At 45.9% G+C, this 24,844-nt stretch overlaps 1 long non-coding RNA gene across 1 annotated transcript; it reads left to right on the top strand.

The window, feature by feature from the left end:
* Positions 1-438: 438 nt before the first annotated feature.
* LOC139031572 (uncharacterized) lies at positions 439-19,513 on the top strand. The gene is made up of 2 exons (XR_011484062.1): positions 439-527; positions 4,121-19,513. It is a non-coding gene; the product is annotated as an uncharacterized lncRNA (long non-coding RNA).
* The last annotated feature ends 5,331 nt before the right edge of the window (positions 19,514-24,844 follow it).

The following is a 24,844-nucleotide window of genomic DNA, read 5'->3' as shown; positions in this document are numbered from 1 at the left end:
GCCGGGGTGGCACGCCGGGCCCGATAAGGGGTCTCCGGGGCGGAGCCGTCGGCTGCGAAGCAGACGGGGGCTGCCCCGCCCTGCCTTCACCGTGCTCGGCTCCGCGGGCCAGCCGTCCGTCGCCTGCTGTCTGGCGGTTGGCGCGCTCGGAATCCTCTCGGAGTGGGCCCAGTGGGGCCCCGCGCTCCGGGGTCGGCGCTCCGGGACGCCGGTCCGGTGTCCGCGCCGCCCGCGCTGCGACTGAGGGAGCCCGGCCGGCGGAGGGCGTGGACTGCTCGCTCCGCCTCCACTCCTGCCCCGAAGGAGGGTGGGGAGAGCGCCCGCCCCGCGGCCGGAGAGACCTCCGGGCCGGTTCTGAAACGCCGGGGCGCGCTCAGACTGAGGATCGCGGTCTCAGGGCGGTTTGGGAGGCCGAGAGACGAAGGAAATGCGCCGAGGCACAGAAACCACTCACAGAAACCTGCCGGTCGCGGCAGGCAGGGCCGGAGGCAATGGGCTGCTTCCCCGAAGGATTCTGATCTCTGCAGGTCAGCAGCGCGGGAACCCTAGGCAGCAAGCTCCCAGGCATTTATCTCCTTCACCTGCAAAGTGGGGATAATCTCTTCTGTGGGGCTGCGGAGGAAGCAGCATCATACGAGGATGGTTGGGAAGTCTGACGCAAAATGGGAAATGGTTGCTATAGTGTTATGATGAAAAGTAAATTATATATATATAGTATGATTACATACTATAAAAAGATATCTGGACGTAATGAGATGCCACAAACTAAGAAAATATTTTCCGAAAGCATAGCTGATAAAATATTGTTATCCAAAATATACTAAAAATGCAAGAAGAGGAAAAATGCAATTGAGAATAGGAAAAAGATCTCAACAGACACCTCACCATACAAATAACAAGTATATGAAAAGATGCTCAATATTATAAGATATTAAGAAACTGTAACTTTGAAAAACCAATGAGATGCCACCACATATTGTCTGCCTAAAATAAATTGACTGCCAACTATTTCTCTAGCATAAACAAGTTTATTATGAAAAGAACTGCAATTTGAGCTCTGCCACCCTGGGAACTCCCAGCAGAAATGGAGAGGACACCTTTATGGGGGAAAAGGAAGTTGGAGGGATGTAGTTTTAAAAGCCCATTGCTTTTCATTGGCTGAATCGTTGCCAAGGGAAAAAGAAAAAGATTTCTGCTAGAAAAGATTCTCCAGCCTTTCTGATCTCGTGACTCTTTGAGATTTGTTGTTTGTGTGTGTGTTTGTTTTTTACATTTCCCCCTTTTGATCAGAATCTCTCAGAAAGCAGTGCTGATCCAAGTGTGAGATTTTTTTGTGTCAGTGACTATATCTCAATGCCAGGGAGGACCTTTCCTTTGTACAATCTCACATCCAAGGGAAAGTGTGGATTGCAAACCTATTGAGGTTACATTTGAGTAAGAAGGAGTAGCAGAACTGTGAAACACTTTTTGCCTAAAATTCATGTTTCCAGGATAATAGACAGTGGTGATCTTCTGAAGTGTCATCATCAAAGGTGTGGTGACAAACTCCAACAGGCCTGTTCTGAACATTTTGGGAAAACTGTCTCATTAGAAGCCATCTGCTTGGACTCTTGAGAAATCTTTCCTTTCAGGTCACCAGATGATGTGCAGGTCCAGAAAGGGTGTGGCGCTCTCTCTAACTGTGTCCTGTGAATCCAAGAGTCAATTCTGTAGAATCTGTGTCACAAGAGTTGGTTAGGAGTACTTGATAGGGGCCTTTCTAGGAAGGCTGAAGAGAGTTTTTCTGGAGGTATCTATTCTCGTAGATAAAATCTCCAGGTTGCAAGGAGCCTTATTGATGCTTTAGGTCTTACGTTTTCTGGGAGACACTGAAAAAACAGTGAAAAGACTCCTCTACCAAAACACAGTTATTTTTAAGTAATTATCATCAGGCCTTTACAATATTGGAGTATCTCTCCTTTTATCACTTCTGGGTCAAAAGAGACAGGAGCTAAGTGCATTGAGTGTCTTGTGACTGTCTCAAAGGAAAATTTATGAATTTAAGAAGGAATAGATCAGTAATTCACTGGCAGTTCAGTGGTTAGTACTTAATGCTTTCACTTCTGAGGGCCTGGGTTTGATCCCTTGTTAGGGGAACTAAGATCCTGCAGGCCATGGGTGTAGTCAAAAAAATAATAAAAAATAAAAAGGGATGGATCTAAGATTCAGAAGGACCAATGACAGTGCTTGTAACCAAAGTATGTGGAGGGCCTCTGCAAATTTTGCTAATTGAGTCTTAATAGCACCATCAGTGGGAGAAGGCAATGGCACCCCACTCCAGTACTCTTGCCTGGAAAATACCATGGACAGAGGAGCCTGGTAGGCTGCAGTCCATGAGGTCTCAAAGAGTCGGACATAACTGAGCGACTTCACTTTCACTTTCATGCATTGGAGAAGGAAATGGCAACCCACTCCAGTGTTCTTGCCTGGAGAATCCCAGGGATGGGGAGCCTGGTGGGCTGCCGTCTATGGGGTCCCACAGAGTCGGACACGACTGACGTGACTTACCAGCAGCAGCAGCACCATCAGTGCATTCAACTTAACCAAAGGATTGAGGGTGGTAAGTGCATGAAAGTGTAAAAGTGACCATACAGTGCACACTTGTTGGAAGTACCTCTCCAGTAAAATGGGCTCCTTGATCACTTTGACATTTGAGAGTTGTTTCCTAGATAGGAATAATGTTTTCCAAAAGAACTTTTACCACACAATGGGGTAGTAGCCTTTCTGCAAGGGAAGGTTTCAGTCCAGTGAGAAAACATGCAGACCATAACAAAATACATCCATGAGAAGAAGTTTTTTTTGCAAGAACTGGAATGGTCCATTAGGCAGTTAAAAATATCAATGAAGATGGTGTGGACACTAGAAAGGCAGGTTAGAAGGCTCAGTTCATTCATGTCCAACTGTTTGTGACCCCATGGTCTGCAGCATTCCAGGTTTCCCTGTCCATCACCAACTCCCGGAAATTGCCCAAACTCATGTCCATTGATTCAGTGATGTTATCCAACCATCTCAACTCTCCGTCGTCCCCTTCTCCTGCCTTCAATCTTTCCCAGCACTGGGTTCTTTTCTAGTGAGTCAGTTCTTTGCATCAGATGGTCAGAGTATTGGAGTTGCAGCTTCAGCATCAGTCCTTCCAGTGAATATTCAGGACTGATTTCCTTTAGGATTGACTAGCTGAATCTCCTTGCAGTCCAAGGGACTGAGTCTTCTCCAATGCCACAGTTCAAAAACAATTCTTTGGCGCTCAGCTTTCTTTATAGTCCAACTCTCAGATCCCTACATGACTATTGGAAAAACCATAGCTTTGACTAGAGGGACCTTTGTTGGCAAAGTAATGTCTCTGCTTTTTAATATGCCATCTACGTTGGCCCATAGCATTTCTTCCAAGGAGCAAGCGTCTTTTAACTTCATGGCTGCAGTCACATCTGCAGTGATTTTGGAGCCCCCAAAATAAAGTCTGTCACTGTTTCCATTGTTTCCCCATCTATTTGCCATGGAGTGATGGGACCAGATGCCATGATCTTAGTTTTCTGAATGTTGAGTTTTAACCCAACTTTTTCACTCCCCTCTTTTTCTTCAAGACACTCTTTTGTTCTTTGCTTTCTGCCATAAGGGTGGTGTCATCTGCATATCTGAGGTTATTGATATTTCTCCTGGCAGTCTTAGGTTAGAATGCTGAAGGTACCTAAAGCATTTGAAGTTGTAATAATCTGTTTTCTAACAACTTGACTGTTTGCAAGAATGGCAGAAATGGTTTTATTTAGGAGCCTTCCATTACGGAAGTTAAAGGTAAGAAATCTGATAGTCTGCCTTTGTGGTGCCTCATCTAGAGTGTGAGACAGCAGAGTAACTAGACCTGGAGTGGATACAGTTTTCCAGTCTGTTGTGGTCCTTTTGTATAGAAGGGACGGATTCCAGTTCTGCCCATTGATAAACATAGAGTTAAAAGCTACCTCAATGGAATCAACATCTGCAGAAAGATTAGAGTTTTCTTTAAAAATAATCTGGAATGGATTCTAATAGTCATGAACTGGTCCATCAGATTTTTGTGCGAAAGTGTGAATTTTGCTCTAATCAACAGGCTTTGGGAACGCACCAGGAACTGGCTGGCTGAGTCACTGAGTGACTGCCGGAGCCTGATCGTATACGTTGGTGGTCAGGTGCTGTGCTGCTGTAACCTGCCTCAATCGTGTCCAGCCCTTTGCAGCTCTACGGACAACAGCCCACCCAGCTCCTTTGTCCATGGGGATTCTCCAGGCAAGAAAACGGGAGTGGGTGCCATGTCCTCGTCCAGGGACTGGCCAGGTGTTGCAGTAGTAATCCTAGGTACCTTTCAGGATTTTGCCAATTAGTGATAAACCCAGTGCTGGGCCTGGCTTCACTGACAAGCATACGAACTAGTTGATATAAACCAGAGAAACCAGGTTAATAGGTTTGAGTGCCTGTATGAAATTCTTCAGCAAATATGTGAGGGTCTTAAGTTACTTTAGGAAAATCCTTGATTATGGCTCACAGTTCAGCTTTAGTCCATGGGTTATAGGAAATTAAAGAGTTTAGTCTCTGGATCCACAGAGGCTTAATTTTAAAAGGACAGGTTGTGATAAGTTCAGAAGAAAAGGGGAAGTTCGGTGAGAGAATTAGTATGGAGAAGCTGAGAGTATGGAGAAGATGAAGGTGGCATAGAAGGGAAGGAGGCAGATGGTACTGGTGGTGGGCCCTGGGCAGGAGGAGCAGAAGGAGGGAGACAAGATGGTGCCAGGGGTTGAGTCTGATACAAAGAAGCCAAGGAAGAAGAACTTGATGTGTCGGGAACTATTTTATCTTTCTTTTAATTGCCTGCCTCAGTTAAAATCTTACTTTGCAGAGAGGCAATTTTAGGCTCCTGATAATGTTTGGAAGTCTGAAAATACCAATCAAAATAGGCATTCTGTTTTGCAAATTTTGAACTACTGTTGTGGATTTAAGTAAATTAAGTTTGGGGACTTCAAAAATTCCCCATAATATCATAATGGCCATTGATATTCTAAACTACCTTTAGTTGGGTCATTCCATTTAGTTATAAATGCACATGAGGAAGGATCAAGCAATGTTAGCCTAAAGATAGAAGAAAAAGAGAAATAATAAAAATTAGAGGTAAATCTAATGACATTGAAATAAAAAATCATAGAAAATCAATGAAATCAAAAGTTGTTCTTTGTAAAGATCAGCAATCAGTAAACCACTAACCAAGGGGGGAAAAGAGAAATCACAAATTAATTTCAGAATTCAACGAGAGGTCATCACAACTGATTTTGTGGGTGTGAAAAGTGTAGTAGATCAGTTCAGTCGCTCAGTCACGTCCAACTCTGCGACCCCATGGACTGCAGCACGCCAGGCTTCCCTGTCCATCACCAACTCCTGAAGCCTGCTCAAACTCATGAGCATCATGTCCATCGAAAAGTGTAGTAAACAAAGACTAAAAAACCCTATGCCTGCAAACGTAATCACTCAGATGACATGGACCAATTTCTTGAAAGACAAACTATTGAAACACAAAAATTTAAATAATCTAGTAGGCATATATTAATTCTCAATAACCTCCAGAAAACAGAAGCAAAGATTACTTCTTATCATTTTATGATGTCAGCATTACCCTAACACCAAAATCAGCTGAAGACATTATAAGAAAAAGAAAACTATATCTTTTAAACATAAATACAAAGTAACTCAAAAAATATTTGCAAACCTCAATCCAACAACGTATATAAAAAATTATACATCATGATCAATTGGGAATTTATTCCAGGCACACATAGGTTACTCAAATTAGAAAATCAAGTAATCTCTCACATCCATAAACTAAAGAAGAAAAATGATACATCAATAGATGCAGAATAGCATTTGAGAAAATCCAACACCCAATCGTGATAAAGTCTCAGCAAACTGAATACAGAAGAACTTCCTTAACTTGACATGGACAGAGGAGCCTGGTGGGCTACAGTCCATAGGGTTGCAAAGAGTTGGACACAACTGAAGCAGCTAAACACACACACACAATCTTCAGATAACATCGTATTTAATTGTAAGAAACTGCATGCTTTTCCCCTAAGAACAAAAGCAGGGCGAGTTTCCTCTCACCATTCCTAGTCAGCATTGTACCACAAGTCTTAGCAAGTGCAGTAGGACAAGAAAAAGAATACAAATTGGGGAGGGAGAGACAGAAACATCTTTGCTCACAGATGACATGATTTTGTATGTAGAATATCCTGAAGAACTAGAAATCCCAACCAAAAAAAACTCCCTGAACTAAATTAGTGATTTTAATAAGGTTGCACAAGATTCATATAAAAAAATTACTTTATTTCAGCAATGAACAACTGAAACTTTTTTTTCAACTGAAACAATATTTATATCAGCATCAAAAAATGAAATAGGTATATATCTAAGAAAATACACATAAAGTTTGAACATGAAAAATTACAAAATTCTTATGAATGAAATCAAAGATCTAAATAAATGGAAAGATATTCCAAATTCATGTATTGGAAGAATATATATTCTTAAAATGTCAGTTCTTCTAACTGATGTACAGGTTTAATGTAGATACCAACAAAAGCCTGGGAAGTTATTCTGTTGATATTGACTAATTCTACATGAAAACTATGTTATGAAAATGCAGAAAACCTCAGAATAGCCAACACAATACTGTAGAAGGAGAATAAAGTTGGAGGACTGACATTACCCGACCTCAAAACTCTACAGAGGTACAAAGGTCAGGACAGTATTGTGCTGATGAAAGAAAACACACATAGATCACTGGAACAGAATAGACCACCCAGGAAAAGACCCACTTATATTGACCTATTATATAGTCAACTAATCTTTGACAATGAAGCAAAGGTAATTCCATAGAGAAATGATACTTTTCAACAAATGATATTGGAATAATTAGAATGATATTCCCCCCAAAATGTAGACACAGACCTTATACCTTTCTCAAAAACTAACTAAACAATCACAGTCATACATTTGAGATGCAAAACTATAAAACTTCTAGAGAAAACAGGAAATCTAGGTGACCCTGGGTTTGGCAATGAATTTTTAGATATAATACCAAAAATGTGACCTATGATAGAGAAATTGATAAATTAGACTTTTTTAAAATGAAATACTTCTGCTCTGGAAAGAGACTATTAAGAAAATGAAGAGGTTTCACATCTTGTGAGAAAATATTTGCAAAGCATGTATCTGATAGAGGATTTCTATTCAAATATTCTTTAAAAACTCTTAAAACTCAATAGTACAAAACCAAACTACCATATTAAAAATGTGCAAAATATCTGGACAGCTCACTGAGAAAATATGGAGCTGGCAAAAAAATAAGAATAGGTGCTTAGTATCATTTGTCATAAAGGAATTAAAGCAGCAACTGAGCTGTTTATTGTAGCCATCACTACACACCTTTTAGAATGGCTAAAATTAAAAACATAAAATGTAACAATACCAATTACTGAAGAGGATATGGAAAATAAGTAACTTTTTCATCACTGCTGGAAATGTAAAATGGTACAGCTACTGTGGAAAAAGTTTGGCAGTTTCTTAAAAAGCTAAACACGGTCTTAGCATCAATTGCATTCTTACTTGTTTACCCAAATGGATTGAAAAGTCAAGTCTACAAAAAAACCTGAACACGGATGTTTATAGCAGCTTTATTCATAATTGCCCAAAACTGGAAGCAACCAAGATGTCCTTTAATAGGTGAAGGATAAACTATGGTACATCCATGCAATGGACTATTATTCAGCAATAGGAAGAAATGAGCTATCAAGCTACAGAAACACATGGATGAAGCTTAAATGACTATTTCTCAGTAAAAGGCCAGTCTGAAAAGGCCGCATACTGTTTTTTATTCCATTCTATGAAATTTTGGAAAAGGCAAACTATACATGCAATAAAAAGATCAGTGGTTTTTTAAAAAAAAAATCCGTGGTTGTCAGAAGTGTGGGCATGGAAGGGGAGGAATGAACAGGTGAAGCACAGGGAATTTCAGTCGAGTGAAACTATTCTATATGACACTGCCATGATGAGTACATAAGATCAGACGTGTCAAACCCACAGAAATGGACTACACCAAGAATGAACTTTAATGTATGCTCCTAATAATTTAGGAGGTCTAGAGATTTAAAAAAAGTAGACTGTAACAAGAGAGCCTAACTGTATCACAAAAGTACAAAACAACCACACGAAGGAGAGCTAGGGGTGGGGAAGTGCTGATCTCGGTCTCTGTGGAAAGGAGAGGAGTCCCTAAGACTAAAGCAGAAGGAACTGCACACAGGACAGCGCGTCAGTGGATGAAGTCCGTTCCCACGATGCACCGGTTCACGCAGGATGGCGCGTCAGTGGATAAAGTCCGTTCCCACGATGCACCGGCTCACGCAGGACAGCGCGTCAGTGGATGAAGTCCGTTCCCACGATGCACCGGCTCACGCAGGACAGCGCGTCAGTGGATGAAGTCCGTTCCCACGATGCACCGGTTCACGCAGGACGGCGCGTCAGTGGATAAAGTCCGTTCCCATGCTGCACCGGCTCACGCAGGACAGCGCGTCAGTGGATGAAGTCCGTTCCCACGATGCACCGGTTCACGCAGGACGGCGCGTCAGTGGATAAAGTCCGTTCCCATGCTACACCGGCTCACGCAGGACAGCGCGTCAGTGGATAAAGTCCGTTCCTGTGCTGCACCGGCTCACGCAGGACAGCGCGTCAGTGGATGAAGTCCGTTCCCACGATGCACCGGTGCACGCAGGACAGCGCGTCAGTGGACAAAGTCCGTTCCCATGCTGCACCGGTTCATGCAGGACGGCGCGTCACTGGACAAAGTCCGTTCCCATGCTGCACCGGTGCACGCAGGACAGCGCGTCAGTGGATGAAGTTCGTTCCCACGATGCACCAGTTCACGCAGGACGGCACGTCAGTGGATAAAGTCCGTTCCCATGCTACACCGGCTCACGCAGGACAGCGCGTCAGTGGATGAAGTTCGTTCTCACGATGCACCGGCTCACGCAGGACAGCGCGTCAGTGGACAAAGTCCGTTCCCGTGCTGCACCGGTTCACGCAGGACGGCGCGTCAGTGGATGAAGTCCGTTCCCGTGCTGCACCGGTTCACGCAGGACAGCGCTTCAGGGGATAAAGTTGGTTCCCGCAGGACAGCGCGTCAGTGGACAAAGTCTGTTCCCATGATGCACTGGTGCACACAGGACAGCGCCTCAGGGCATAAAGTCAGTTCCCACGGTGCACCGGTTTCACAGTTCTGACACCATTATACATGTTTTCTGGGCCTGAACAATTGAGCAGATGGATGGTGAATGGTGGGAGCCAGGTTTCTTCTCAAAGAATTTACAGATAAGAAAGGGGGGGGGGTGGCAGCTAGAATAATCCACATGGAAGGAACAGAGTAGACGATGGAAGAACTTAATGTGGATACAGGTGGCTGCACAGAGAAATATTTACAGATACAGGCATACACATAGGTTGGCTGCACACATACATTCCTTTACTCTGTCAGCTGAAGGAGCCTGAAAGAAATCACCATAGCAACCAGCAGTCCCAGTGACCAGAACTTGTTTCCAAAATGGTTCTCAGTGGCCAAAGCTGGAAGACATTGAGCGAGATAACTTAAAAGTTGCACTGGGGCTTCCCTGGTAGCTCAGTTGTAAGGAATCCACCTGCCCGTGCAGGGACATGGGTTCCAGCCTCAGTTGGGGAAGATGCCACATGCCAAGGAGCAGCCCAGCCTGTGTGCCACAACTGTTGAGTCTGTGCTTGGCAGCCTGGGGGGGGGGGGGGGGGCAACTGCTGAAGCCCACGTGCTCTGCGGCCTGTACTTCAGAGCAAGAGGAGCCACTGCCAGGAGCCTGGGCACTGCAGCAGACAGCATCCCTGCTCTCTGCAGCCAGGGGAAAGCCCACATGGCAACCAAAATCCAGCAGCCAAAAATAAGTAAATAAAACTGCTGTTTTAAAAGTAGCATTGCATTATAACCTAAAGTAGAAAATAACACCCGTGAGTGCATACTGATACAAATAAATTACTAAATGGGAAGAAATAAACCTATGCAGAAGAATTCCAAATAAATTATATAAGTATAAATTCCAAGTAAATTATTTACAAACTTAATGTATTTACATACATTAGCCCCCTAGGCTAGCCAAAGGGGAGCATGACTCCTACTCTTTAAGTGTAGCCTCCACAAGGTGACTTCTTTCCAAAGCACAAACCATGGAAAGGGGGCATACAGAATACAATGCCTTCAACCACCTCAGGTTCAACACCAGTCATCATAAATCCTATTGTGAGTATGTACCCTTGACATATGATGAAAATGGCACTCTCCCTCTGATCTTCCCAAAACCGTAGCTCCAGTCTAATGACTAGAAAAAAAAAATCAAGCACATTCAATTAGAGGGACATCCAATATAGCTGACCAACATTCTTCAAAACTCTTAAGGTCATTGAAAGTAAGAATCTCAGCATTCTCACAGATGAAAGAAGCCTAAGAAGACATGACAGCTAAATACAACATGGTATCATGAATGGACCCCTCGAACAGAAGAAAAGACATTAGAAAAAAACCAAGATCATCTGAATAAACTATGGACTTTTAAAAATAATAAGGTATCACTATTAGTTTATTAATTGTAACAAACATGCCATGTTAACGTAAGATAATAAAGGAGAAACTGTATCCATGGGCATGCAGAAATTCTGCCCTATCTTTCAATTAGTCTATAAGTTTAAACTGTTCTTTAAAATGGTCTATTAATTTTTAAAATGCTGAAAAAGATCAGTTGGCTGTACTTGTGTGGGTCTATCCCTCTTTCCTCTAGTTGGTCTTGTGTTCATTACTGCAGCTTTAGGGTAAGTCTTTAAGCTGGGCAGTGTGGATCCAAATGTATGCTTTCTCAAAGCTGTTTTAACTATTCCAGCTTCTTTGCCTTTCTCTATATCTTTGTGCATCAACTTCTTTGTATTTACCAAAAATCCTCTAGGATTTTGACTGGAACTGTATCAAATGGATGTATAAGGGGGTGGCTGGGGAGAATTGATTTACTATTGATTCTTCCAATCCACAATTACAGTGTGTTTCTATATTTAAAGATCTACTCTAATTTTTTGTTATGTTTGTAGTTTTCAGCATAGAGATAGTGTACATGTTTTGTTAGATTATTTCATTTTTCTATCATAAATATTTTAGTTTCAGTTTCCAACTGTATATTGCTAGTATATAGAAATACAGCTTGCTATTGTATCTTGTGACCTCACTAAACTCTAATTTGTTTTAGAAGTTTTTTTGTATATTCCTCAAAATTTTCTATGTAAGCAGTCATATAATCTGCAAGTAGGGACAGTTTAGTTTTTCCTTTGCTGTGTGTGTAACTTCAATGTCTTTTCCTTGCCTTGTTGCCCTGACTAGCTCTTCCAGTGTGATGTGGAATAGGAGTGGTGGGTGGATATTCTTGTCCTAGTCTTTATCAGAAACGTTTAACATTAGCTGTAGGTTTTTGTAAAAGTGAAAGTCACCCAGTTGTGTCCGACTCTTTGTGACCCCATGGACTATACATATACAGTCCATGGAATTCTCCAGGCCAGAATACTGGAGTGGGTATCCTTTCCCTTCTCCAGGGGATATTCCCAAACCAGGGATCAAACCCAGGTCTCCTGAATGCTCTGTATCAGGTTAGGGATGTTTCTTTCTATCCAAGTTTGCTGAGAAAGTTTTGTTTTTGTTTGTCACGAAGGCTTTACTGTACTAATTAACATGATCATTTACTTTTTCTGCATTAATGTATAATGGATTACATTGATTTTTAATTACTGAACTGCCTTGCATGCCTGGGATATATACCTACATTGTCATGCTATTTATAAATTTGGCCTTGGAGTACAAAATGAAGCAGGTCCAAGGCTAACAGAGTTTTGCAAAGAGAATGCACTGGTCATAGCAAACACCCTCTTCCAACACAAGAGAAGACTCTACACATGGACATCACTAGATGGTCAATATCAAAATCAGACTGATTATATTCTTTGCAGCCAAAGATGGAGAAGCTCTATACAGTTAGCAAAAACAAAACTGGGAGCAGACTGTGGCTCAGATCATGAACTCCTTATTGCCAAATTCAGACTTAACTGAAGAAAGTAGGGAAAACCACTAGACCATTCAGGTACAACCTAAATCAAATTCCTTATGATTATACAATGGAAGTAACAAATGGATTCATGGGATTAGATCTGATAGAGTGCCTGAAAAACTACAGGTGGAGGTTCATGACATTGTACAGGAGGCAGGGATCAAGACCATCCCCAAGAAAAAGAAATGCAAAAAGCCAAAATGGTTGTCCAAAGAGGCCTTACAAATAGCTGAGAAAAGAAGAGATGTGAAAGGCAAAGGAGAAAAGGAAAGATAAACCCATTTGAATGCAGAGTTCCAAAGAATAGCAAGGAGAGATAAGAAAGCCTTCCTCAGTGATCAATGCAAAGAACTAGAGGAAAACAACAGAATAGGAAAGACTAGAGATCTCTTCAAGAAAATTAGAGATACCAAGGGAACATTTCATGTGAAGATAAGCACAATAAAGGACAGAAATGCTATGGACCTAAAAGAAGCAGAAGATATTAAGAAGTGGCAAGAATACACAGAAGAACTGTACAAAAAAGATCTTCATGACCCAGGTAATCACGGTGGTGTGATCACTCACCTAGAGCCAGACATCCTGGAATGCAAAGTCAAGTGAGCCTTAGGAAGCATCACTACCAACAAAGCTAGTGGAGGTGATGGAATTCCAGTTGAGCTATTTCAAATCCTAAAGGATGATGCTGTGAAAGCTGCACCCAATGCCAGCAAATCTGGAAAACTCAGCAGTGGCCACAGGGCTGGAAAAGGTCAGTTTTCATTCCAATCCCAAAGAAAGGCAATGCTAAAGAATGTTCAGACTATCACACAACTGCACTCATCTCACACACTAGCAAAGGAATGCTCAAAATTCTCCAAGCCAGGCTTCAGCAATATGTGAACTATGAACTTCCAGATGTTCAAGCTGGATTTAGAAAAGGCAGAGGAACCATAGATCAAATTGCTAACACCCATTGGGTCATTGAAAAAGCAAGAGTTCCAGAAAAACATGTACTTCTGCTTTATTGACTATGCCAATCCTTTTGACTGTGTGGATCACAACAAACTGTGGAGAATTCTTCAAGAGATGGGAATACCAGACCACTTGACCTGCCTCTTGAGAAATTTGTATGCAGGTCAAGAAGCAACAGTTAGAATTGGACGTGGAACAACAGACTGGTTCCAAATTGGGAAAGGAATACGTCAAGGTTATATATTGTCACCCTGCTTATTTAATTTACATGCAGAGTACATCATGAGAAACACTGGGCTGGATGAAACACAAGCTGGAATCAGGATTGCTGGGAGAAACCGCAGTAACCTCAGACATGCCAGGAGAAGCAAATGGCCACTCCAGTATTCTTGCTTGGAGAATCCCATGGACAGAGGAGCCTGGCAGGCCATGGTCCATAGGGTCGCAGAGAGTCAAACACTACTGAAGCGACTAAGCATGCATGCAGATATGCAGATGATGGCACCCTTATGGCAGAAAGCAAAGAAGAACTAAGTCTCTTGATGAAAGTGAAAGAGGAGAGTGAAAAAGTTGGCTTAAAATTCAACATTCAGAAAACTAAGATCATGACATCCGGTCCCACACTTTATGGCTAATAGATGGGGAAACAATGGAGACAGTGACAGATTTCATTTTTGGGGGCTCCAAAATCACTGCAGGTGGTGACTGCAGCCATGAAATTAAAAGATGCTTACTCCTTGGAAGAAAAGTTATGACCAACGTAGGCAGCATATTAAAAAGCAGAGACATTACTTTGCTAACAAAGGTCGGTCTAGTCAAAGCTATGATTTTTCCAGTAGTCATATATGGATGTGAGAGTTGGACTATAAAAAAGCTGAGCGCCTAAGAATTGATGCTTTTGAACTGTGGTGTTGGAGAAGACTCTTGAGAGTCCCTTGGACTGCAAGGAGATCCAACCGGTCCATCCTAAAGGAAATCCGTCCTGAATATTCATTGCAAGGACTGATGGTGAAGCTGAAACTCCAATACTTTGGCCTCCTGATGCGAAGAACTGACTCATTTGAAAAGACCCTGACACTGGGAAAGATTGCAGGCAGGAGGAGAAGGGGACGAGAGGATGAGATGGTTGGATGGCATCACCGACGCGATGGACATGAGTTTGAGTAAGCTCCAGGAGCTGGTGACGGACAGGGAGGCCTGGTGTGCTACAGTCCATGAGTTCGCAAAGAGTCGGACACGACTGAGTGACTGAACTGATACATCACTGGATCTGATTTGCAACTTTTTTGCTGAGAATTTTTCCTTTTATGTTAAAAACACACAGTGGTATAGTGATATGCCACAGGTATAGTGAGATAGAATTATTTATGTACTTAATTGCTGTTATGGTAATGTTAGCTTCATAAAAGGAACTGGGAAATAGTCTTTTATTTTCTGGACCAGATTGTGTAGAATTGATTTTTTTCCTCATTTAAATAGTTGGTAGAACTCACCAGTAAAACTGTATGGACTTAGAGACATCTTTTTTGAAAGGTTATAAATTCAGTGTCTTCAGTAATCATAGGACTATTAATTCTGTCTATTGCAACTTGGGCACATTTTAGTGGTTTGTAGTTTTCAAGGAATTGGTCCATTTCATCTAAAGTTTATGTGTGTAAAGATGTTTATAGTGTTATTGGCATCTTAGTGTTTTTATTGTCTGCAGGTTTGTAGTGATATCCTGTCTTTAATAATTATATCAATAATCTGTGTCTTTTCCTTTGTTGCTTTCTCAGTCTTTCTAGAGGTTTATCAATCTCACTATTGTTTTAGAGAACCAGCTTTGAATTTAATTGATTTTCTCCATTGTTTTTGGTTTTTTTATGTCACTTCTATCATAATTTCCTCCCTTTTGTTTATGTTGGCTGTATGTAGCTCTTTTTATTATTGCTTCTTAAGGTGGATGCTTAGATTGATTCAAGACCTTCTTTTCTAATATAAGCACTGAATGGTATAAATTTCTCTAGGCACTTCTCTAGCCGCATCTCACGAATTTTCATGTTGTATCTTCATTCTCAGTTAGTTCAAAATACTTTCTAATTTCTCCCAAGACTTCCCCTTTGCCCCATGAATTGTTAGTGTGTTTATTCATTTTGGCTGCTCTGGGTCTCTGGTTGTGCCGAGCGAGGCTGCTCTTCACTGCGGTCCACAGGCCTCTCGCTGTGGTGGCTTCTCTCGCTGCAGGGCACAAGCTCGCGGGCCGGGGCTTCAGCAGCTGTGGCTCATGGGTATAGTTGCCCTGCAGCATGTGGGATCTTCCCCCAGTGCAGTCTCTGTGTCAGCTCGTTCTCACACCTGCGTCCTCTTGGTGTTAGCATCTCTTGACTTTCTTTCCCATGCAATTTGAGATCTTTCTGGTTGTTTGAACACCAAGCAGTTAGTTCTGAACTGTGTTCTAGCTACGTTTCATATTATGTCACGAAACCTTGGGTCTTACTGGAATCCCATGGAGAATGCTGTGAGTTTTTTGTTTGTTTTTTTTTAAGCAGGTAACCAACCTGCCATGAGGGAGGTCTGCGTTCGATCCCTGGGGTGGGAAGATCCCCCGGAGAAGGGAAAGGCTACCCCCTCCAGTATTCTGGCCTGGAGAAGTCCGTGGACTGTGGAGTCCATGGGGTCGCAGAGAGTCAGACACGACTGAGCGACTTTCACTTTCCCTTTAAACCTGGTTAGGTTCAGCCGGGTAGTCCCAGACAGCATCAGCGGGTTGTGGTTCCAGGCGGCTGTTCCGACCCAGCGCGTGTGCGCCACCTAGTGTCCAGTCTGGAACCTGAGCCGTTCTTGGCTCTCAGTCCTGGCTCAGGGGATGGGAGTCAGAGCTACACGTTGGCAGCTTGCAGGTGAGCCCAGCAGTTCCCAGGCAACCTGAGGGCATGAATTTCCTGTGCTCCTCTCTCTGCTTCTCCATGGTCTCCCCAGTACTCTGTGGTACTACGGGACCTTATTTCCCGTGTGCAGACAGGAAGCTGGGAGTTTAATTTTCACCGACTCTGACACATGCCCCGCTAAGGGCACCCGTCAGGTGTCGAGAGGTGTGAGGAGACAGACGGGAGAGTCACAGGATATGACCCCAGCGTCTTGGGGCCATGGTGTCACTGACTGGAGACGAAGGCTTTGGGATACCACAGGCTTCATTAATTGCCACCGCAGGATTACTTGCAATCTGCATTGCCAAAAAAAAAAAAAAAGAATGGAAGATTTCACACTTTCCCTGAAAAGGAGCAATTCTCATTCTTGCCATTCAAGCCAGAACCAGAGGGCTTCTCCTGGAGATGTTCTGTCTTCAACCTACACCTACCTCAGGGTCTGGGGCTGCGCTGAGTTCAGCGGAATTCTGGAGGGAAACAATGGTAAACCCACTGCCAGGCTGGTAGGACTTCGAGTTCTGGCCGTCCCCAGTCCGTCTGCAGCTTCACTTGCTGCCCTCCTGTAATAGCTTCTCTGAGCATCTCTCCAGGCTTTGCAGCTGCACTCAGCCCGAGAGACTGGGTGGAAGGCTCTGCCTTTCTTACCGAATTCAGAACCAAAAAATCAAGTCAGAACTTCCCATCCAGATGGTTTTACAGGACAGTTCTACCAAACATTCAAGGAACAAACAATTTCATTCTTAATCAAGTTAATCCAGAATACAGAGAGAGGCTGCACTCCCAACTAATTTTTTTTTTTTGAGGTTAAGTTTCATATTAAAATCTGACAAGGAAAGAGGAGAGAAAATTACAGGCTAATCTTAACTCATCAACATAAATGCAAAATCCACTATTAGCAAATGTAATTCATGGAGATATAAAAAAGATAATACACAATGGCCCAAGTAGGTTTCCCAAGAAAGCATGGTTAGTTTACAATCAGGAAAGCAATCACTAAAATTTACTGAGCCAACAGATCGAAGTTTAAAACATGCTTACCTTAATACATGCATACAAATAATGGAGAAATTCATCAATGATTCTTCATACTAATGGTGAATCCTTCAAAGCATTCACATTAAGATTAGTAACGAGATGAGGATGTCCAGCTATGGTATAGGAAGTTTCCCTAAAAATGCAAGAAGGCAAAAGCGGACAACAGTTGGGAAAGAAGAAACAAGACCGTCCTGCCAAGGATGGACAATGCCTCGGGGCGGGGCAGCCCAGAGCTGCGCTCACGGGGCGCCCGCGGGAGGGGCAGAGCCGCGCACCGCGTGGGTCGAGGGGAGATGACGTGTCCTCCTGGAGGTCGGCAGCGAGGACAGTGACAACCCACGCGCACCGCTGGTGGAGGGGAGAGGCAGAGGTGGCGGCTGCAGGAAGAACTCGCTTCCTTGGTTTTCTGAAAACAGACATGGGACAGTGTTTGTTGCCAGGTCCTCGTACATAAATATGCTTACACACATGTGTACACATATATGTAGGTAGCAAGCACAAAGAACAATGCCAAAGGAAGCAGTACCACGTCAACAGAACTAGTTTTTCATGCCTTTTCCTCCTGTCTCCGTGCTTTATGCCTAGTTTTCACTCTGCTGTTGGGAAGGGCAAGGCCCTGAGGCACTGAGCCCGCCAAGCGTGCGGGGAGCACTCAAGTCCTTTCTCTTCACCCAGGGGCTTCCCAGGGCTGCCAGGGAGGTGCCAGCATCCTTGCCCAGGAAATGGCAGGCTCGCCTTGGTTTCCTCTAAACGCAGTGACTTCTAGAGCTAGGGTTCCGCTCCTGTGGAGCTGCCCTCTGTGATGAAGGCACCCGCAGGGGCCCTCGGGGCTGTGGGGGGGACGGGCCCCACCACAAAAGAAGGGGATAAGCTCTAGCATCGCTCTCACTGTGGGTCACAGCGTCCTGTCTTTTGCCCAGAGTCTCATGACTTCTGCCAGGCCCCCAAAATAGGATGTGACAGGTTGGCTTGTCAGCCCATGAGTAGTGAGTTCCTAGGAGCTTCCCCTTCTTGTGAAAAAAAGAAAAAAAAGTGAAAGCGTTAGTCACTCAGTTGTGTCTGACTCTCTGCAATCCCATGGACTGTGGCCCGTCAGGATTCTCTGTCCATGGAATTTTCCAGGCAAGAACACTGAAGTGGGTGCCACGCCTTTGCTCCAGGGGATCTTCCCGACCCAGGGATTGAACCTGGGTCTCCTGCATTGTAGGCGGATTCTTTACCATCTGAGCCACCAGGGAAGCCCATTCTTCATCTTTTTTTAAAAAATGTATTTCTTTTTCACTGAAGGATAATTGCTTTACAATATTGTGTTGGTTCCTACATCAACATGAAGCCCATTCTTGATGATTGCATAATCCTGCTTCACCTGATTCCAACTCAGTAAGCAGGTTTCTAGGTCATGAGTAACACCATGTATTTTTCCTCTCAGTTTATACTGTTATGTCAGCGTGATACAATGAAACTTGCTTCATCAAATAATACTTGGAATTTTCTTCATTAAAAAAAATCTGTAACTTGGTGATTTTTAAGCAATTTTCTTCAGATAAGTCCTCAAGAATGAAGTTAAGATATTAATTATGAAGTTAAAATGTAATTAATATTTTCCTCATAAATCCTCATTACTTCCAGAAAGGAGAAACAGCAAGGGTAGAAGAAAACACAGCTCCATACACGTATCTGTGATGAAAAATCACCGTAGTAGAGAATGAACTCTGTGAAAGCACAAGACAGCATCATGGGACCTGAATCCAGGGGTCTCCAGAACCGCCTCTGAAGATGTGGAAAGGCTTGACTTGACTGGAAAATATCAGTCACCCTAATTCAAGGAAGCCCCTGACCCTGTGGGTTATTGATCACGAAGCCTTTACGTACAACATGAAATGGAGCCGTCCTGGTGCTGCCAGGACAGCTGGACCGTAAAGAAGCCTGAGCACTGAAGAATTGATGCTTTTCAACTGTGGTGTTGGAGAAGACTCTTAAGAGTCCCTTGGACTGCAAGGAGATCCAACCAGTCCATCTTAAAGGAAATCAGTCCTGAATATTCGTTGGAAGGACTGATGCTGAAGCTGAAACTCCAATACGTTGGCCACCTGATGTGAAGAACTGACTCACTAGAAAAGACCCTGATGCTGGGAAAGAATGAAGGCAGAAAAAGGAGGTGATAGAGGATGAGATGATTGGATGGCACCACTGACTCGATGGACATGAGTTTGAGTAAACTCCGGGAGATGGTGAAGGACGGGGGGTCGGGGGTCTGGCATGCTGCCGTTCATAGAGTCGCAAAGAGTCAGACAGGACTGAGTGATTGAACTGAAATGAACTGAGGAGGCAGAAGGCACATAGCAGGTTAAAGAGGAGTTTAACATAAGGAATATATTAAAGGAGCAATAAAAGAGTGAATGGAAGACCTCAGTCAACTCTCCAGGTGCCCCCGGGCCGAGGGACACAGCCCACCAGAGCACAGCTGGTGGGGGGCTCAGAGCTGGTGGAGAAGGTACACCTCAGGCTGGAGTGGGTTTGGAGCTGCTGGGCGAGCAAGAGGCCACCCTGGGGAGCAGCTCCCGAAACCCCAGGTGAGCAGGGGCCAGGCCCCCAAGCACAGGGGCTGCATAGACCCTCCCTTCCAGCCGCAGATGGCTGGGTGTGGCCGGGGGTCTGGGTCCCCCGCAGAGGGGGCTGTGCTGGCGGCGTGTTCGGCCCCCTGCTGGGTAGGATCCAGTGGGGTCCTGACACCACGCCGTGGACCCCTGGCCTCCCTGGAGACTGCCCCAGAGCCAGTGGCCCCCTCTGTGGGCTGAGCGCTTGGCCGGTTACTGCCCAGGTTATTGGTTATCGTCCTCAGAGCACTGCCATCCCCTGGGCCCAGAGTGCCTGTCATTTTCCTTCCTCTGTGGCGGCCTCGGGAACAAACCTTATCTGACGGCAAGGACCTCAGATGCACAAATGTGCAGCCCACAGCACAGACGTCACACAGAGGACCACCAGCTGGGCCCCGCCCCCGCCACCACCGCCAGGTTCACTCAGAGAAAGGATCATCCCAAGGCCCCTTCAAGACAGACTGAATGCCCTTAAGCTCAAAACAGACACCCTTATGCAGCCTCGCCAAGCAGACCCCGAGCAGGATCTGGCCCAGTGCACAGGATGTCCTGGAGTGACACCTGCGGCTTTTCTGCCTTCTGCCTGCGGCCGAGGCCAGCAACGGTCCAGGTTCCACAGGGCAAGAAGGCGGTTTCCCGAGGCGGCCGTCATACTTCAGAATTCCGTTAGGCTCCCCCTTTCTGAGCAGACAGGCTTCCTCCTGGAGACGCTCTTCTCTTCGGCCTTTGCTCCATGTAGACATCCTGCGTCCTGCACGAAGCAGCACGAGCGGCTGCAGTTGGTTCCAGACGCCCCAGGACATGATGCTGGCGCGTGTCACCCGCTGCAGCCTCAGCCTGGGGGTGCGTGGTGCACCGCATGTTGGAGAACGTGGCCAGAAGGGCCGCCCTGGGCTCCGTCCCAAGGATTCATGGGGTCAGCGTTCAGCGGGTGTCTCTGGAAGGCGCTGTTCCTCACTAGCACAGCAGTCCCCAACCTTGCTGGCACCAGGGACTGGTTTTGGGGAAGACAATTTTTCCATGGATGGTGTGGGCAGGGGGTGGTTTCCGGACGATTGGTGTATTATATTTATTGTGCACTTTATTATGACTACATCAGCCCCACCTCCGATCATCAGGCATTGGACCCCAGAGACTGGAGACCCCTGCTTTAGCACAAAGCTTCAAACAGCGCCAGAGAGGGGGCCACAGGGCAAAGTAGGTGATCACGTCCCAGCCGGAGTTTGGTCTCTATGTTCAGATTCAGCTCTTCAAGCTGATGACTGATCGTCCAGGCTGACTGTCAGGGCTGACGGAGGAAGGAAGGTCAGAGCCCGGACGTGCCCTCTGGGGGACGGCCCGGCTCACACCCCTGTCTTGGGGAGTGGGGCCGGGAGGAGGTGAGCTCAGTGGGACCCGCTTGGGCTGGGGTGTCTCTGTCGTGCTGCGCTCCTGGGAATGAAGGAGGGGAAAGGGAAGAGTTGGGTGAAGAGCCGCGGTGACACCCAGCATGGGGTGTTCATAATAGACTGGGGTGGGGGGAACCCGGGGGGTGGGGGAGAGTCATGGAGCCCCTCCAGGGAGCCCACCTGGTCCCCGCTCCTTCCAGCACCCACCACCAGAGGGAAGCAAACACCCAGCCCAGCCTGTCCCCGTCGGTGCTGGGGAGCAGGTCAGAGGGCCAGGCTTGGGCTTCCCTTGCTCTGAGCCACTGGAGACACAGACGCCCTGGGGCCCGACTGCTCTTCCACAGGCCTGAGGCCAGGATGTGTGGTAGGGGCCCACAGCGGGGGCTCCACAGTTCAGGGTGGGCCGCACCTCAGATAAGAATCAATACAGGGGCAGGTGCTGACTCTCTCGGGCCAGTGTCCACACGTGAAGAACACGAGCTGGGGACAGGCGTCAGGGAGAACAGAGACAAGGCGGACTCTCCTCCCACCCGCCAGCCTTGCGGGCAGGGGGCCTGGGAGCCCAGGGGCCGCGACAGTGGTCCAAGCGGGCCACAGCTGGGTGGAAGGGACGCGGCTGACTGAGCAGCCCCAGCTGTGTTTGGCCTGGAGACTCACAGCATCAACTTTGTGGTCCTTGCGAGCCTGCCTGTGCCCCCAGGACCACCTCCCCGTGGCCTCGGACATCAGTCACAGCTACTGAGTGTGGAATGCGCGTGAGGTACCAGATGGTGTATGACACGGAACGCCTGCGGCAGGGAGACATTTTTTCTGTAAAATACACAAGCCTGAAGCTTGTTCTCTCCATCCTACAGACACTGACGCCGAGCTGCCGGGAAGATGGCCCACTCAACATCCCAGACTCAGCATCTGGCAGGACCAGGACTGCAGAGTTAGAGGTCAGAGCCATCAGTGGTGGAGCACGTGCCTAAGAGTTTATGAGCGTGCTTTGTATTGAGTGGAGAAAGTCAGAACCTGTTCTGATGTCCTAAGTTTAAAACTCTGCTCTTTTTTTTTTTTTTTTTGGACCTATTATTTGGATAGGAAAGAGAGAAGGGAGAATGACGGAACATGAGGTCTTGTATTTACGAGAAAACCTTCCCATGTGAGAGCTTCAAGTCACTTGTGACTTACAGGCTCATGGTATCAGGTAGTGCTGTATTAATCAACCATGTTGTGTGCGTACACATACTCCATGCAGATGTCTATGCTAGATGCTCCACCTTTTGAGGGCAGCAAACAGAACCATTACAAGCTGTTGGGTCAAATGGGACTGATCTAGTAGTCCCAGTAGTGTTGAAAGCCCATCTCAGGCCCATGAGCTTGGCCAGTCGGTAGCTCAAAGAGCTCATCTGTCTGCACTGGGACTGGAAATGGATGTTCATGGCTTTGAAATGATAAGGGGGTACCACCAGCTCCTTTCCCCAAACCCCACTCCTGGACCTTGTTTTGCCGTTCAACACGTGGTCACAGCTGGATAATTTCTTACGAAGAAAAAGAAGGGAAACCTTTAGAGACTGGGTGTAAATATCAACTGTAAACTCACCATCTTCCCCGCAGCCCTCAGCTCAACGTCCACTACATAGAGATGGCACGGTGCGGCCGCGGCCCTGCCAGCTCGGTTCAGCCACCTCCGGGGCACTTCAGGGATCCACTGAAGGACACAGTGACTACCTTCTTACCTAAATCCGGACAAGCAAAAAATCCTCCTGGGGAGAAAGTTCCTCTCGGTGGTAATTCAAGGAAGCAAGAAAAGCATCAGCTGAGCAGGAAGGCTTGCTCAGCACACACTCTTCACACACAGATCATTCATACTCGGCGGTAACTCGCACGGCTCACTGCCCCTCAATTTCGCAACACACACAAGTGGAAAATAGGACAGAGTAAATCATGTCCTCTCCTGATGAAACAAGCAAACTATTAGAAATCTCATCTAACTTTGTTATTTTAGGTGATCGGCTTTGTGCTCTTCTGAAAATAAAAGAAGTTCACGTTGTAGACCCAGGCTAACGGGGTACTCATTCTGCCCTCAGCCACAGTCACACCCCAACAAGTATCGACCTGATTGTAAGAATGGAATTTTATTTTCTTCTCCTCCAGTCCTGGACTCACCCCACAGCGGGAAGGACTGGCCTAAGCTCCCTGAGATTGAGACCCATTACACTCAGATGGCAGGGTGACCACAGAGGCACAGGGCCTGGGGAGGCCTGCAGGCTCTCTTGTCCTGTGCCTCGCTGTCCCAGGCCAGGAGCTCCAGCCTCGCGGATGCCCCGTGAGGAAGTTCGTCCTCGCGAGAGGTGGAATGGGAAATACCCGCTGTGCTAGGAGGCAGCACCAAAGGCCAAACGCTGGGCTGGGGGCCAGAGCAATGCAATTACATCATCAATTCTTCTGCATCAGACCTTAAAAAGATAATACATAACACGAAAATGTTTTAGGTCATTCTTCCAAGGAGTTTCAGAATCAAGCAAAGTTCTTGTCAAAGCTTTTCATCCTCATCTCCGACAGCCCATGTTTCTAAATCTGCCACCTCTTGGGAAGATGGTTTTCTTCTTCCTGAAGAATTTATTTAGGGCTCCCATATGGTTGTTGCAAAAGGGGTGCCTCTGTGAGCTCTAGCTTGTCTGCCAGCCCGACCCCTCTCTCCTGAGGGGTCGTGGGCCAGGAGAGGACGGTCCTCAGAGGAGGGGCGGACAGAAAGGCCCGGGCTGGCAGGGCCCTGCTCCAGCCGCAGCTCGCGCCACCCGCAGCACCAGCTTCAGGAACGAAGCCTTCGTGGTCCTCCAGTTAATCCCATGAGTCCCTAAGTGCCCTTACTCGCTGGGCTCCCCACTTCTACCCAAACTGCACAAAATTCTTGGTGGTTTTCTTGGGGCTTTCACTTATAACCCCAAAGAGGTGAGGGGCTGAGGAGGTCTGAACTGCCCACCAGCACTGTGCCTCTGACCCGGCCATCCAGGGCGCACTGTCGGGTTTACGTCCTGCACGGCCTCTGGACTTAGTCCACTGAGACAGTCCCGTCTTAGGACCCCCAGGGCAGGCTCCGAAAAAGCAACTCTCTCAGCTCATTCCCTCAGAAGGCTTTACAACAGTAAATACCTAGACTGACTCTACTGTTACTTTCTTAAATGATTTTGAATATATAGCTATCATAGACTGGTTTCTCAAAGGACAGTAAAGACCTGTGTGGCCCTCATATCACACTCCTATTCTGAATATTTCATTATCATCCTACCACCTCAGTAGAATCTCCAGATGAGTTTGTATTTGGTGTGTTTTTACAGTTAGTCAAGTGATCTTCTGTGACATTCAACATTATGACTGTGAAGTGCATACATCCATTCTCTCTGTATCCGTGTCTAACTACTGTTTCACTTATTCACTGAGTTATTTCTTCAGATCCATTTGGTCACTTCTGAATGTCTCTTTGCTGCTCAGGTTTGATTCCATTGCCATTTCTTTACATCCTTTATACGCCGTTACTCTGTGTCATCTATCTCATAGCGGCGATGTCTGAAGCTCCTGGGGGTAAAATCCACCACCTGGGGTTTCTGCTGATTCTCATCACGGGCAGTCTCTGCATGTATTTGGCCATTTGAGGGTCTCTGTGAGGCTGACTTGCTCAGGGAGCATCCTCACAGGCACAAGATGATGTTTTCCTCTGGAGCAAATCTGTCGACTTCTTCCTCTACTGAGGACTGTCATTGTGAAGTCAAAGT

This window comes from Odocoileus virginianus, chromosome 27, assembly GCF_023699985.2.
Source record: "Odocoileus virginianus isolate 20LAN1187 ecotype Illinois chromosome 27, Ovbor_1.2, whole genome shotgun sequence".
Lineage (NCBI taxonomy): Eukaryota > Metazoa > Chordata > Mammalia > Artiodactyla > Cervidae > Odocoileus > Odocoileus virginianus.
Note: the sequence above shows the minus strand (reverse complement) of the source record. Positions and strands in the feature narration are given on the sequence as shown.